Raw genomic sequence first — 17,505 nt, 5'->3', positions numbered from 1 at the left:
GCCCGTTTGAATAAGGAAGCACCCAGTTTATTCATTTGATAGAAGTATTATTTAAAATAGCGGTATTTTAGAAGTAACTTAAATGTTTCATCTTAGAGGAAACAATAGTTATTTATGATAGATTCATATAATAGATTATTCCAGTCATTAAGAATGACAAATTAAAACATATTTTAAATTAAAGAGCATGGAAACATGCTTATTATATATGTGATAAAAACTAGAATACTAGATTATATGTACCATATGATCATAATTATGTTAAAATGTGTACAAAGAAAGCACACTGGAGTGACTTGCTTCAAACTGTTAGCAGTAGTTCTCTCTCTTGTTTATGGGATTATAGATATTTATTTTCTTCTTTAATCTTTTCTGTATTTTCCAAATTTTCTACAATAAGCAGGTGTATGTTTTATAGCCATGGAAAAGTTATTGAAAAGAAAAAGAAACATAAAGAAAAGAAACAGAGGGGAGATCATGGGATCTGCTTGGCCTTCCTTTCCTATATAATCAAGAAAGACTGGGCAGAGAATTATTAGTGATGGGTTCTAGGAAATCTCCTTAGATGCAAATCCTAGACCCAGATGCAAGTCACTTTTGCAAGTAAAATATGTTTGTTTCAATTGTAGGTATTTTTCAAAAGCAAAGGATGGGAGGAAGGAATGGTTTTATTTCAGTGGAGCAATAGTGCCACCAAAAGAAAAATATTAAAGAAACTCCCATGACAAGAGGGAGAAAAAGAGAGGAGAGGAGAAGAAAGGAGAAAGAGACTTTATATGTAGACTAAACTGATTTCCTGACTTTGCCAAATTTACTCACCAGAGATCATAAGAGAACCGGTCTTATCCCTCTCAGTAGTCAGTAATAAACTGGTTATGGCTGGCCTACCCTTGAGTCATTTAAGTGTCTGGAGTGAAGGGTTGATAACTAAGTGGCAGAGAGTTTTCACCAGAGAAAATAAGAGAACCTATAGCAAGGGAATGGAATGATGGAATGTAGTAAACAACCGTGTCAGAATCTAGATCTCTGGGGGAATTGCTGAACAGTAGTTGTTAAATTGTGCTTCAGGGAGTGTTATGGGTCCAGTGGAAGTGGCTCAGGAAGGTCCTCATTTTAACCAGAAGGCTCCAGTTTATAATTTTGATGTATTAAATTTCCACATGTAATTTTATTTCAAGAATATTAAACATATCCAACCCACTGGCCTAGCACATCATCAGTTTTTGACATTGGCTTTTATATGCTTATAAGGGTCATGATGTATGGGAGGTTCAATTGGGTTTGTGGGTATAAGACTGGAGCACTTATCTCCCTCACTTTGTCCTTTCCCCACAATTAGATAAAATCAGGGTATCCTTAGGTTCATTCATCTTTTGGAAAACAACATACATTTTGGGGTGTTCTGGAAATGAGAGGTGGGTTCCCATGATGGCAATAGAGCAAAACATAGTACTTACTATTGGGAATTCAAAACTCACTTCCCATTGTACTCCAATTTATCATATGGGGTTGCTGTGACAAGGCACAGGAGGCATCAGGGAGATGAAAGTCCTGAGTGTTTTAAGCAGAGGGATAATATAGAAAAGATTCTATTTTTATTAAAGCTTTCTAATACTCATCTTCAAAAAAGAAACATTTAAAAATAATTCGATTCTGAAAAAAAGAAATGATGAGGGACAGCCCAAATATGAAAACATAAGTAAATCCACAGTAATTAAAACATTGTGATAAATATAATTAACACAGTTGTATGTTATATATGAAAGTTGTTAAGAGAGCAAGTCCTAAGCATTCTCATCACAAGGAAAAAAATTTTTATATTTCTTTAATTTTGTATCTATATGAGATAGTGGATGTTCACTAAACTGACTGGGATAATTATTTCATGATGTAAGTCAAATCATTATGCTGTATACCTTAAACTTATACAGTGCTATATGTCAATTATATCTCAATAAAACTGGAAGAAAACAAAGTGATACAAGTACAGAAATAGTCTGACAAAACACTGGAATAGACAGAGGTCTAAAATAGATTCGTTTATGTAATTTAGTATATGTGTATAATACAGGCAATATTTAAAATTATTAGGTAAAATATAAGCTAACAACTTTTTGATATGGAATAATGAGCTAGCCATTTGAAATAAATTAATTTGGTTTTAACTTCATTTATTACACTGAAATAAATCCATATAGTTAAATATTTTAAATGTATAAAATGAAACTACAGAGCTATAAAAGTAAATATGGGTAAATAATTTTATAATTATGGTTTGGAGAAAGATTTTTCTCCTAAATGTTACCTAAAAGCCATAAGCTATAATGGAAATGATTGACCGATTTGAATCTATAAGATTATAAAAATCTTCTTAATAGTACATGATGATGATAATAAAATGGAATAAATAAGATTAAAATACATGTACAACACTGGAAATAATTTGTAATATACACAATAGACAAAGAGGAATATATCTAGTGTCAGAAGAGTTTTGCCAATTAATTAAAGAATTGATGAATAGTTAGTTTACACTGTTATACTAGGATAAAAAAATAACCTCAAAATTTCAGTAGTTTACAACAACAAAGATTTACTTCTTGCTCAGGCTTCCCGTCCCTCTCAGGTTAGCTGTGGCTCTTCTCTCCTCATCTTCACTCCAAAATCCAGACTGAAAGAGAAGCAGCCCCATCTAAGACACTGCTGATCTTGTGTCAGAGGAAAATTAGTAGACTATAAAAAGTCTCTTAAATCTTTCTCCCAAGTGGCATATGTCATTTCCACTTGCATTCTATTGGCCGAGGCTAGTCGCACAGCCAAGCTCAGTATCCGTGGAGCAGGAGCAAAGCTTATTCTAGGGAAGGGCCCCATAGGGAAGAACAGCAAGTATTTTGAGCAACAATATAATTTATCTAAATTCTAGAGAAAAAATAGACAAAGAAGGCAGCACTCAACTATTTTTAATGCTCAATCTGACTAGTAATCATCTAAATATGAATTAAAATAATCATTATCATCTGTCAGATTGAAGTTAAATCAAAGGAAAGATAAAAAAGACAATAGTTGTCCAGCAGAGGTGAGAATGCAGGGAAATGAGTATTTTTACACACTGGTTTTGGGACTATAAATTAGAGAAGCATTTTGGGAGAATACTTTGACAATATCAATAAATGCTTTTAAGGTTCATGTACTTTTTGCCAGCCATTCCATTTCTCAGGATTTCTCCTATATATCTATCTTCTAGCATCTAGTGTTACTGATTATAGATATGATGCCAGTCCAGTTTTCATTTCTTTCAAGTCATCTGTCCCTTCCCCCAACTTTGGAATTTTTTAGGAGTTTCTGTTTATGCTTATTCCAAATTTCACTGTGATGCATCATGTTGCAGGGTGTTTTCCCATTCTTCCCAGTCACCATGCAACAGGCCATTTCAATTTTCGCCATTTTGTCAACCGGAAACTTTCTATAACTTCTTTGATAATTGCCTTTGTTTTGGTTTTTCTTCCTTTTGGAACTCCTGTAAGATGGATGCTGCCCATCTTGAATTGTTCCTCAATATCTCATATTTGTCATGATAACCACCTTTCTTATTCTCTCTCTTTCTTTTTTCTAAGAGATTTTCTCAGATTTATCTTCTAATTTTTCTTTAATAATAATGTAAATGATGTTGTTTGTTGGTTTTTCAATCTATACACATAGCAATGAATATTTAATTATGATTTTGTAACATTAAAGACATTAGTAGCTTTCACGATGTCAAGATAAAGGTGCAGCTAACAGAAAGTGATAGGTAGGAAGTGGGGAAAAACAGTGAAAGAAAAGATCAGAACACTGCTAGCTTCTTTTTATGAAGCTGAACTACATGAATTTACTGATATTTAACCATCTTTTTTTTTTTTTTTTTTTGCGGTACGTGGGCCTCTCACTGTTGTGGCCTCTCCCGCTGCAGAGCACAGGGTCCGGACGCGCAGGCCCAGCGGCCATGGCTCACGGGCCCAGCCGCTCCGCGGCATGTGGGATCCTCCCAGACCGGGGCACGAACCCGCGTCCCCCGCATCGGCAGGCGGACCCTCAACCACTGCGCCACCAGGGAAGCCCTAACCATCTTTTAACTATAAAAATGGAAATTTCTTATTGCTCAACATAATACTAATAGGTATATGAGAGATATGCTGTTAAATATAGATGGAACAAGACATAAGAACTAAAATAAATCATACTATAATAATTTAAACTTTAAAGGGGAAGTGTGACCTAAATTTTCATTGTTATCATAAAAGAAGGGATATCTAAAGCCTATAAATAAAGAAATTTCAATATATTACATAGAGTTAAGGATGTTATCACTGAAAATAAAAACAGAAACCTTTTAAAGTGAAGAAATGGAGGAAGCAACAGGAAGTCAGCATAGTTTATTTATTATGCATGCTTTTTAACAGTTCAATTTAATCTTTATTGTATATATATATTGCTTTGCTAAAAATAAAATGGAATAAAATAAAATAAAACAAATTCCTCTACTGGAAACCAGAAGCTGTCAGATTAGGTAAAGCAAGAAAACAGAATATAAAACCCAGCACTTTGCTGTCTATAAGAGATAGATCTAAAACAAAATGACATAGATTAGGAAAAATGAGGATGTAAAAATATATACCAGGTAGGGGTAGTAATATTAATATTAGGCAAAATGGAATTCATGGTAAAAGAGCATTAAATGGTACAAATAGGTATGTTTTATAATGATAAAACTGTCTAGCAAGAAGATAGGCTAATTGCCAAACTTTACCTACCTAACAACATGATTTTAAAATATATGAAACAAAACTGTTAGAAATATTGGGTAAAACTGGAAAATTCACCATTGTAATGGAGTCTTTGATGCATCAGTTTTAGAAATGGACACATCAAGAACATACGAAAATAAGACTATAGAATATTTGAATAACAACAAACGTGATCAAATAAGTAAAATATATAGAACTTTACATCTGATAGAAAATTGCACATTCTTATCAAGATAACTAGAGATAAGGGAAACATAAACTATAATTTGCCTGATTTCAAGAAAACAAAGCCCTTCTTGGTCTTAAAGGAAACAAAACATCTGTTGAGGTCTTACAAACACTTAATGTGCAAGTCCAGATTTCTGCTTCAGGTAGCTTCACATGCTCACTCCTGCCCCCAACCACAGAAGTATCTTGCTGTAGTATTTGTAACTGAGGTAGGAGTGGGAAGAAGGGTGGGTAAGAGCTTATATAGCGTGCCCATTGCTCCTCTTTTCTACTTTGATTCTGAGAATTGTTATGTGGAATTAAGAGTGAATTAAGAATGGTGAAACACAAAGGTTACTTGTGGGTCAGACAAATACTTCTAGTTCCTGATGGAAAGTAATACTGACTAAGAAGAAGAATAAATTTGAGGGTATCACTTATGATAGCAACACCAATGAAATTTGATCAAAAAAGTTTGCTATCACCATCTCTCATTTCCCAGGTCATATCCTCATAATTGTCAAGAATTAGAGGCTGCCAATATCTAATTGGCTGGAGTGGGTGAGGAGAGTAGTGATTGAAGAAGCTCATCTTAGTGTACATAGCAAAGCAATACAAGTTGTGATGGGAAGGAACTGTCTAGCTCAGTTTCAGGAAGCTACCTCAAATCCAAATCTGGATTTTTCTACTTCTTTATGAATGATGTCCTCTCTTTTGGAGTCCAGACTGACTACCTAACTGTGATGGCAAGTTCTTCAAATCAGAACTTCATCATTGTTTTCAACACACACTTGCATGTGATGACAATATCAAGATGGTGACTTAGATTGTTTCTGACTTCAAGCCCCCTCATTAGAAGACCAACAGCCTAAGTCCTCAGCTTACTGCCAAGTACTGCCTGCTGCTTTGCCTAAACTCAGAGTCAAACCAGTCGCACATCCAACTGGGGAACACAGCCTGAGAGCAATTTCTGTGCCCAGCTTGCAGCTCTGCCCAATTGCAAAGTCCAACCAGTGGCACTTCCCTGACAGTTTCAGAAACACAGTATGAAACCTTAGCTACCCAGAGGTGATTGCAGAGCCCAGCTACCTGACTGTGTAGCACAGCCCACAGCCCCACCCAACCAGGGATTCTACACAGTAGTCCCACTTGAATATGAAGCCCAGCAAGCAGGTCCACCCAGCCATGGGGCCTAACAGGTGGCATTCCCACCCCCATAACCTCAGAGAATGAACAGTGGCTTCGCCCAACTAGAGGACCTGATAGAAAACACTGCCTGCCTGTGGACACAACCAGCTATCCTGTCCAGTACCCCAACCTGGACTGGCTGGTGAAGATACTTTCCTTCTGAAGCAAACCCATAAAGTCTGGAAAATGAGACTGCTTCATTAAATGTGCAGATATCAATGCAAGGAATCAAAGATCATGAAGAACCAGGCAAACATGACACCACTAAAGGAAACTAATTAAAGCTCCAATAACTGACCCTAAAGAAATGGAAAACTATAAACTGTCTGACAAAGAATTAAGAATAATCCTCTTAAAGCAGTTCAGTGAACTACAAAAACAGACAGACAACTAAATGAAATTAGGAAAACAATGCATGAACACAGTAAGTTCATCAAAGAAGTAGAAACTATTAAAAAAACCCATAAATCCTAGAGCTGAAAAGTACAATGACAAAATGAAAAATTTAATAGAGAGCTTCAAGAGCAGACTTGATCAAGCAGAAGAAAGAATCCATGAACTTGAAAATAGCTCATTTGAAATTATCCAGAGAAAGAAAAAGAAAAAAAAATAGAGAAGGAAGCCTACAGGATTTATGGAATGTCAAGATAACAATATATGCATTATGGGAATCCCAGAAAAAGAAGGGGATAGAAAAATCTATTTAAAGGAAAGATGGCTGAAGACTTTCCAAAAGTGGGGAAATGGACATCCAGATTTATGAGGCCCAAAAGACCCCAAAAAGATTGAATTCGCAAAGGGCTATACAGAGACACTTTATATAATTAAGTTGTCAAAAGTCAAAGACAGAAATGATGTCACCAAGATGGCATAGTAGGAGATCCCAGCCTCCATCCCCCAACAGAGAACAACAATTAGGCAACTGTCCATGAAAAAAATACTGCCCTCTGAGAGCTCTGGAGTTCACTTAAGAAACTTCACTAACACAGTAGAACAAACAGTTTGAGAAAAAACACACGAAAAAGAAAAACAATTTCGTTTTGACTGCATCATCCAATCCTCCAAGCCAGCATTGCTCAGCACCAAAAGGGAATTCCCCAGTTAAAAAAGTTTCCCTAGCAGGCAACAGAAGAGCGGGATGAGCAACCAGTTTCTCCAGCTTTTTGGGATACTGCATGAAGGTCCCACTTTGGTTTCACCCCACCCAGAGACCAACAAAGGTGAGATGTATAGAGACAGTTAGGAACAAGGAAGAAAACCAGGGGCTACCAGTAGCAGCAATGCAGCAGAAGTGCTTGCCATTCCCAGTGATATGCTATGTAGACAAACCCAGCAGCTTTTGCCACTGAAGAAACAAATGGCCAGTACAGGCACTGTGGACCCCCTGCAGAATTTACTAGTTTTCACCCCACATCTATCTGCATTCACCATCACTAACCATTTGAGACCCTGCTCACTCTTTCTGCCCTCCCATCCCTACTAGAGCCCAGAAACCACATTAACAGCCAACCCAGGCCTCTGTGGCTACAAGAGTTCAAATGCCAGTCTACACTTATGCAGCTAACTCCCACCACCATGCTTTTGCTTGGGGCTAGTCCCTCCAGCAGTGTGATTGCACACCATCAGCCAGACACCATCACTGGCCTCCACTGCCATGTACCTGACCAGGGAAGACAGTGCAGCCACAGGAGAGCATACTGACACAGGGCTCCTGCAGTTGCTTGTTGGCTCAGATCAGGCCTTGTTTTCTGTCCCTGACATGAAGCCTGCACTCACCTGCAGCTAGCCCCTCCAATTGTGCACCTGCCAAGCTCAACCCCTGTCACTGGCCTCCACTGCCATGCTCCAATGTGAGACCCAGTAGCCATAGTAGTGCATGCTGACAGGCAGGGTCCCCACAACTGTCAGTGTAACTGCAGTTGGCCCTGGCTCTTGCTGCCTGTGTTGGCTGCCACCACTATATGTTTGCAACCAGCACCTACCACTACATTGTCACTTGTAGCTAGCCTCTGAAGCTGAGTGTGTATACATCACTGACTCTGACCACTACCACTGCTTGCTCTGATCCCTACCTGCTGGACCTGGAGATGTTTCTGATACATTCCAACAGCCCTTGCAGCTTCAGTGGACTCCCCACAATGCTTGCCAAGGACCATGCAGTTGTCAAAGGTGTGGACCCCAATGGCTTCAGTCAATGAACCACCTCACCTTCTTGGTGCCACCAGACACCCCTACATTTGATGCCCTGCACCACTAGACCCCAGGTCATAGTACACGTCATAGGCCCCAGGTCATAATACACATCATCATGCCCCCACCCATAGATGTCTTCTGTTACCAAGGTCAGTCCATAGAGTCTAGAAAAAGTGACTGCTTCATCAAATAAGCAGACATACACAAAACTATAGATACCATGAAGAATCGAGGAAACATGATTCCACTAAAGGAATATAGTAAATCTCCAGTAACGACCCAAAAAATGGAGATACAGAAATTGCCTGGCAGAGAATTCAAAATAACTGTTTTAAAGATGCTCAGAGAACACAAGTTAACAATTTAAACATATCAGCAAAACAATACAAAAAAAATAAGTTCAATAAAGAAATAGAAAAAAGTAAAAAAAGAAAACAGAAATTTTAGAGCTGAAAAATACAATGACCAAAGTGAAGAATTCAATAGAGAGTTTAAACAGAAGACTACACCAATCAGAAAAAAAAAAAGAATCATTGACCTTGAATACAGATCATTTGAAATTATCCAGTCAGAGGAATAAAAAAAAAAAATGAAAAGGTATGAAAAGCCTACAGGTTTGGGCTTCCCTGGTGGCACAGTGGTTAAGAATCTACCTGCCAGTGCAGGGGACATGGGTTCGAGCCCTGGCCCAGGAAGATACCACATGTCATGGAGCAACTAAGCCTGTGTGCCACAACTACTGAGCCTGCATGCCACAACTACCGAAGCCCATGCACCTAGAGCCTGTGCTCCACAACAGAAGACACCGCAATGAGAAGCCCACTCACTGCAACGAAGAGTAGCCCTCGCTCGATGCAACTAGAGAAAGCCCACATGCAGCAGTGAAGGTGCAATGCAGCCAAAAATAAATAAAAATAAAATAAAGGAATGTATTTTTATATATATATATATATATATATATATATATATATATATATATATATATATAGGCTGCAGGTTTTATGGGACACCATATGAGAAACAATGTACACATCATTGGAGTACCAGAAGGAGAAAAGAGGGAGTAACAAGTAGAAAGCTTATTTAAAGAAATAGTGGCTAAGAACTTCCCAAACCTTTGCAGAGATTAGGACACCAAAGTTCATAAAACTAATAGGTCACCCCCCAAATTTAATCCAAAATCGTCTTCTTCAAGACAAATTATATGACTGTCTAAAATCAAAGACAAAGAAAGAATTGTAAAGGAGCAAGATTAAAAAAAATGTTTTTCTCATACAAAGTAACACCCATAGGGCTATCAGTGGATTTATCAGCAGAGACCTTAAAGGCCAAGGGAGAATGGAATGATATATGTAAAGTGCTGAAAGAAGGAAACTGAAAACCAAGAATACTTCACCCAGTAAAGTTGTCCATCAGAAATGAAAACAATGTGAAGAATTTCCCAAACAAATAAAAAGCTGAGGGAGTTCATCACCACTAGACATTCCACACAAGAAATGCTGAAAGGATTTATTCAAGCTGAAATACAAGGATGCTAAATAGTACATGAAAACATATGAAAATAAACAACATACTGGTAAAGGCAAGTATATGGTCAGATTCAGAATACTCATGTACTGTAGTAACATGGTCTCAGCATATATAAAAGATTGAAATTATGTCAAGTATCTTTTCTGACCAGAATGGTATGAAAGTAAAAATCAACAACAGGAAAAAAGCTAGAAAATTCACATATATGTGGAAATGAAAAAACACTCTCCTGAACAGTCAATGAATCAAAGATGAAATTAAAAATTCTAGACCTAAAATTTATAGGAAACTGCAAAAGACCTCAAATAACCAAAGCAACACTGAGAAAGAAGAACAAAGTAGGAGGCATAACACTTCATGATTTCAAGCTATACTATAAAGCTATGGTAATCAAAGCTGTATAGTACTGACATAAAAACAGACAAATAGACCAATGGAACAGAATTGAGAGCCCAGAAGTAAACACAAGTACATATGTTCAACTAATATTTGACAATGGAGCCAAGATTGCTCAATGGAAAATAGACAATATCTTCAATAAATGGTCTGGGAAATTTGATATTCACATGGAAAAGAATGAAACTAGGCCCTACATTACACGATTCACAAAAACTAAATCAAAATGGATTAAAGACTTATAAGACCTGAAACTATGAAACTTCTAGAAGAAAATATAGGGAAAAGGCAACTTGACAAGGGTCTTGACAATGATTTTTTGGATCTGACATGTAAAGCACAAGCAAAAAAATAAACAAGTAAGACTATATAACACTAAAAAGCTTCTGCACAGCAAAAGAAACAATCAACAAAGTGAAGAGACAACTTATGAAATAGAAAAACTATTTGCAAACCATATATCTGATAAAAGGCTAATAACCAAAATATATAAAGAACTCATACAACTCAGTAGCAAAAAAAAAAAAAAAACCCACAGGAAAACAACAACAACAACAAAACCCAAAACCAATATGATTAAAAAATAGGCAGAGAGAAAAAAAACACTATAGACATTACTCAAAGAGATTACTTAAGAAGGAGAATAGGAGAAGGTTGTGGGTGGAATCCTAGAGAGCAATGTCATTGAATGACTGTGTTTATGGGGAGAGGTGTAAGAAACTGAAAAGCCCAGGAAACCCAAAGAGGAGAGTTTCAAGCAACTCCACCCTGGTGTAGTCTCCAGGTCACTGGAAATCCCTGCCTTTTCACCTCAGGCAAATGGCCACATTGCCTCTCATGTGCCTAATCCTTCAGGTCAATACATGTTCCTCCACAGTCTTTCCAGTCCCCTAGTGATGTAAAATCAACCCATCTTGAGTTTCTTTACCTCAGCATACTTCTGGGTGACTGGATAATTAAAGTTTTCAAGAAATTTGAACTACTGGGTTAATGATATAACAGGTAATACTCTTATTGTAACAACTGCATGCACTCAAAGGAGCGTTAATGTCAGAATTCTCGCCCCTCAGCAGTTCCCTTGGCAGAAGGGCATATCATGACCTCTCTCAAATTGGACCAAATAAGAGATGAGTTACTTCACCATATTCTGTTCAAATTCATATAATCTTTTGTTGTCTTCACAATGAAGGTATTTCTCAATAAATTTATCTTCAATTTAAAAAAATAGGCAGAGGATCTGAATAAACAATTTTCTAAAGAAGACATGCATATGGCCAAAATATACATGAAAAGATGCTCAACATCACTAATCTTCAAAGAAATGCAAATCAAAAGCATGAGATATCACCTCACACCTGTTAGAGTGTTTCTTCTCAAAAAGACAAAAAAATAACTGGTGGTGTGGATGTGGAGAAAAGAGCACACTTGTGCACTATTTGTGAGATTATAAATTGATGAAACCAGTAAGGAAAATAGTATGGAGGATCCTCAAAATTAAAAAGAACTACCACATGATCTAGCAGTTCCACTTCTGCTAATATATCCAAAGGAAATGTAAGCACTAACTCAAAAAGATACATGCACCCCCATGTTAATAGCAGCATTATTTACAATAGCCAAGACATGGAAACAACCTAAGTGTCCATCGATGACTGAATGGGTAAAGAAGTTGTGGTATAAATAACAAAGGAACATTATTCAGCCGTAAAAAACGAGGAAATCCTGCATTTGTGACAACATGGATAGACCTAGAGGGCACTATGCTAAGCAAAATGTCAGACAAAGAAATGATTTCATTAATATGTGAAATATAAAAAAAACCATAGAAAAAGAGACAAGATTTGTGGTTACTGGTGGCAGAGAGTGGAGGAGGGGAAATTAGAGGAATATGATTAAAAGGCACACACTATCAGTTATAAGATAAATAAGTACAAGGGCTGTAATGTACAACATGATGACTATAGTTACCACTTGTATATTTATGAAAGTTGTTAGAGAGTAAATACTAAGATTTCTCATTACAAAGATATTTTTTCCATTTCTTTTTTGTATCCATATGAGATGATGAATCTTAACTAAACTTATATAGTAATCATTTGCAATATATATAAGTCAAACTTCTATGCTGTATACCTGAAACTCACACAGTGAAGTATGTCAATTATATCTCAATAAAACTGGAAAAATAGCATAAGCTCATATTAACAATAAAATGTGTTTAGTGAGCACCAACAAAAAATCTAGGGTGATATCACCAAGATGGTGATATAGATAGTTTCTGACTTTACTCCCCCTCACAAAAGGAAAAAATTAACAACTGCTCAAGGACAAGACACCACTGAGAGAATCCCAGAACACTGAGGTGAAGCTGAAGCACAACCTTACACCACAGAGACAAAGACAGACTGCATTAGAAGGGTAAAAGAAATGGCTACATGCTAACTGCATTGCCCCTTCCAAGCACAGCACCAAGTAGAGAGGTCTCCCCTGAGCCTATGCTTCTTTCAGTGGGAAAAGAGAGCCTGGGGGAACATACAACGGCCCCAAGCATTGTGGGTCACTTTGTGGGAGCCCCCTCCCTAGTCTTTCCTCCTAGGGATTTCAGGAGAATCTGTGGGGTTCAACCACTGGTAGTCTGTGACAGAGAAGGAGGAAGGGGCTTGCAACAACCAGCACTTGGATCTTGGCAAACTGAGTTCCTACCCACAGAGACCAAGTAGCAGTCCCAGTCATCAGTTTTGTTCATCCACAGAACCAAGTCAGTGGCATGCTCTGACCAGAGAACTTGGTGGGGTGCAGGTCTGCCTGATTAGGATCCTCAAATGAAGATTTTGCCAGTCCTGGATTCTGCTTTGTCCACAATAAGGCAAAGGAGCTGAGTCATAGCCCCACACAATACAAAGTATATCTACAAGCCCTATCTTAACAGAAGGGCTGGCAAGAACATCTGCAATACACTTTGCTGTGTAACCCAGCAAGGTAGAGCTGAGAATCAGGTGGACAGAACTGATAGCCCTCAGAGCAAAACAAGTACTGGGCATGGAAAGTTCTCCTGCTATCCCCAGGCAAGGGAATTAATTCATAGCCACACCTGTTGCCAAGTGTAGCTCCCAGCCTCACCCAACCAGAAAGCCTGTTCAAGAAAATTTGGGGGAGTTGTCTGAAGTGTGCCCTCCTTGTCCCGCCCAAGCTGGAGAGCTGAGTCATAACCTTCCCTGCAGTAGAACATGGTTCCTGGCCCCATGTAACCAGAAGGGGTGGTGAGAATTCTTGGAAGCTGCATAACCCACCAATGCTCAAGCCAAGAGGTGGGTGAGTAGACACAATAGTCTTCAGAGCAAAGCCAATGGCCCTATTTGACCATGAAGCAGACAGTCTTGAGTCAAGACCACAAAAAAAAGCATTGCTAGCCTTGCAGCTGCTCTTCTCACTGCACCCAGGCAGGAAAAATAATTTATAGCCCTGTTCACTATTTAATACAGCCTTCAGCCCACTCAAACAGTGAACATAACAAGAACACACAGGAAACTGTGTAGTCCATCCAACAGATCCGCTTACAGTGGCACACGAACAGAAATCACAGCTCATGGCTTTCACAATCTGCAGAATAAAATCAGTGACCTCACTTGACAAGGGAATCCAGTGCACACTCTTGCTTGATCTGGTTCCCCAAACAACATGCTCTACAAGCCCTGGGGCATGTCCTGCTGTCCCACCAGAGCAGGGAAGCTATCCTTCTATAAATATTCCAATAAATTGTAGAGGAAGGAATACTTCCAAACTCATTTTATGAAGCCAGAATCACCCTGGTACCAAAACCAGACAAAAATATGACCAAAAATGGAAATTACAAACCAATATCACTGATGAACATAGAAGCAAAAATCCTCAACAAGCTGAATCCACCAATACATTAAAAGGATCATACATTGTGATCAAGTGAGACTTATCCCAGGAATGCAAGGTTGGTTCAGTATCAGAAATTCAATCGATGTAATGCATACACCACATTAACAAATTGAAGAGTAAACACAGTATTTTCATCTCAATACATATAGAAAAACTTTTGAGAAAATTCAACATCCGTTTATGATAAAAACTCTCCAGAAAATGAGTATAGAGGGAACATAGCCCAATATAATAAAGGCCATATATGATAAGCCCACAGCTAACATCATACTCAATGTTGAAAAGCTGAAAGCAATTCCTCTACGATCAAGAACAAGATAAGGATGCCCACACTTGCCACTTTTATTCAATATGGCAGTGGAAGTCCTAGTCACGGCAATCAGACAAGTAAAAGAAATAAAAGGAATCCAAACTGGAAAGGAAGAAGTAAAACTGTTCACTGTTCACAGATGACATGATACAATACATAGAAAACCCTAAAGAAGGCACCAAAAAAACCACTAGAGCTCACCAGTGAATTCAATAAAGTTGCAGGATACAAAAGTAATATGCAGAAATCTGCTGCCTTTCTATACACTAACAGTGAACTACCAGAAAGAGAAATTAAGGAAACAATCCTATTTACCATAACATCAAAAAAGAATAAAATGCATATGAATAAACTGACCTAAGGAGGTTAAAGATCTGTAACTGGAAAACTATATGACAAAGATGAAAGAAATTGAAGATGACACAAACAGATGGAAAGAAATACAGTGTTAATGAATTGGAAAAATTAATATTGTTAAAATGACCCAGGCACTCTACAGATTCAATGTAATTCCTATCAAAATACCAAAGGCATATTTCACAGAATTGGAACAATTAATTTTAAAAATTGTGTGGAAACATAAATGACCCCAAATAGCCAAAACAATCTTGAGAAAGAACAGAGAACAGAGCTAGAGGTATCACGCTCCCTGATTTCAGACCATACTACAAATCTACAGTGATCGAAGTAGTATAGTACTGGCACAAAACAGACACAGATCAATGGAACAGAATAGAGAGCTCAGAAATAAACCCACGCACCTATGGTCAATTAATCTATGACAAAGGGGATGAGAATAAATAATGGAGAAAAGACAGTCTCTTCACAAGTGGTGCTGGAAAACCTGAACAGCTTCATGTAAAAGAATGAAATTAGAACATTTTCTAACACCATATACAAAAATAATATAAAAATGGATTAAAGATCTGTATGTAAGGCCAGAAACCATAAAACACCTAGAAGAAAACATAGGAAGAACGCTGACACAAATCATGGTAATACTTTTGGGATCGGTCTCCTAAAGCAAAAGAAACAAAGGCAAAAATAAACAAATGGGACCTAATTAAACTTAAATGCTTTTGCACAACATAGGAAACCATTGACAAAACAAAAAGGCAGCCTACTGAATGGGAAAAAATATTTGCAAATGATATGACTGATTAGGAGCTGATATCCAAAATATATAAACAGCTCATATAATTTAATATTTTAAAAAGAACCTGATTTTAAAATGGGCAAATGACCTGAATAGACATTTTTCCAAGGAAGACATATAGATGGCCAAAAAGCACATGAAAAGTTGCTCAACATTGCTAATCATCAGGGAAATACAAATCCCTATGAGGTATCACTTCCTACCTGTCAGAATGGCTATCATCAAAAAGTCGACAAATAACAAATGTTGGAGAGGGTGTGGGGAAAAGGGAACCCTCATATATTGTTGGTGGGAATGTAAATTGGTGCAGCCCCTTTTGAAAACAGTATTGGGTTCCTCAAAAAACTAAAAATAGAACTCTCATATGATTTAGCATTACCACTGCTGTGTATATATCTTAAGAAAACAAAAATACTAATTGAAAAATATACATACACCCCAATGTTCATAGCAGCATTATTTACAATAGCCAAGACATAGAAGAAGCAACCTAAGTGTCCATCAACATATGAATGGATAAAGAAGATGTGGCATATATATATATATATATATATATATATATATATATATACACACACACGCATATACACACAATGGAATATTACTCAATCATAAGAATGAAGTTCTGTTCTTTGCAACATGGATGGACCTAGAGGATATTATGCCAGACAGAGAAAGACAAATACTATGTTATCACTTATATGTGGAATCTAAAAATAAAAGAAACAAATATATATAACAAAACAGAAACAGACAGATATAGAGAACAAACTAGTGGTTATCAGTGGAGAGAAGGAAGGAGGGAGCTGCAAGATAGCAGTAGCGGATTAAGAGATACAAACTACTATGTATAAAATAAATAAGCAGCAAGTATATATTGTACAGCACAGGGGAGTATAGCCATTATTTTGTAATAACTTCAAATGTAGTATAATCTATAAAATATTGATATCTATTATATATAATCTACAAAAATATTGAATTCCTATGTTGGGCACCTAAAACTAATATAATACTGTAAATGAACTATATTTCCTTTTTTTAAAAAAGAGAAAAAGAATAAAGGTAAAGTGTTTACAGTCTCAAGTCAGTAATTAGTTAATATGCAAAATGGTTTTGTTTTCCAAAAGAAAAACCGCTATGAAAATAAAATATAGGAAGAATGAAAATAAATGAGCAAACCAAAATATAAGCACTCTAGCAAATTCTTTGTCATGCAAGCCTCAACAGTGGAAAGGAGCTCAAATTTTTGTGGGATACAGAGATGAGCGCAAATACTGGTTCTTCTTTCTGGACTTATGAGCCCACTTCTAAATACTTTCAGTGGTAAAAGTTCAATTTTTGGATTTGAATAAGAGGCAAAAAAATTACATTAGTCTTTAACCATTTTTAACTATGTTTGGTTAAAAGATAAGTAATTTTGCCCCTCCCCCTATAGATATAATAACCAATGGAAATAAGTCAACTATTTTAACATTTCCTTTGCTAATTGAATGTTGCAAATATCAAAAGTTGAAAATTTCAGTATAATGTTTCACATAAATGTGACCCAATAATGTGAAAATGTTAGAAAAATTAATGTCCTGTCCTGGTACCTTATGTCAAAAGATTAAATAATGAGGACTAGCCTCAATTATTTTAAACAGAATTCTGAGTAGTTCTATTTTGTAGGGAGAACTAAAATATTACCAGATTTACTATATTATTTTAATTAAATATCAAAATGCTTCTAAGAAAACAACATATCTTATGGATGGCAGTTTGAGCCACACAATAAGTGGCAGCCACTACTAGTGACTTCTGAAAAGCTGGTACAATCATATTTAAATGTT

The sequence above is a fragment of the Phocoena sinus genome, chromosome X (assembly GCF_008692025.1).
Source record: "Phocoena sinus isolate mPhoSin1 chromosome X, mPhoSin1.pri, whole genome shotgun sequence".
NCBI lineage: Eukaryota > Metazoa > Chordata > Mammalia > Artiodactyla > Phocoenidae > Phocoena > Phocoena sinus.
This window is presented reverse-complemented; position numbering follows the sequence as displayed.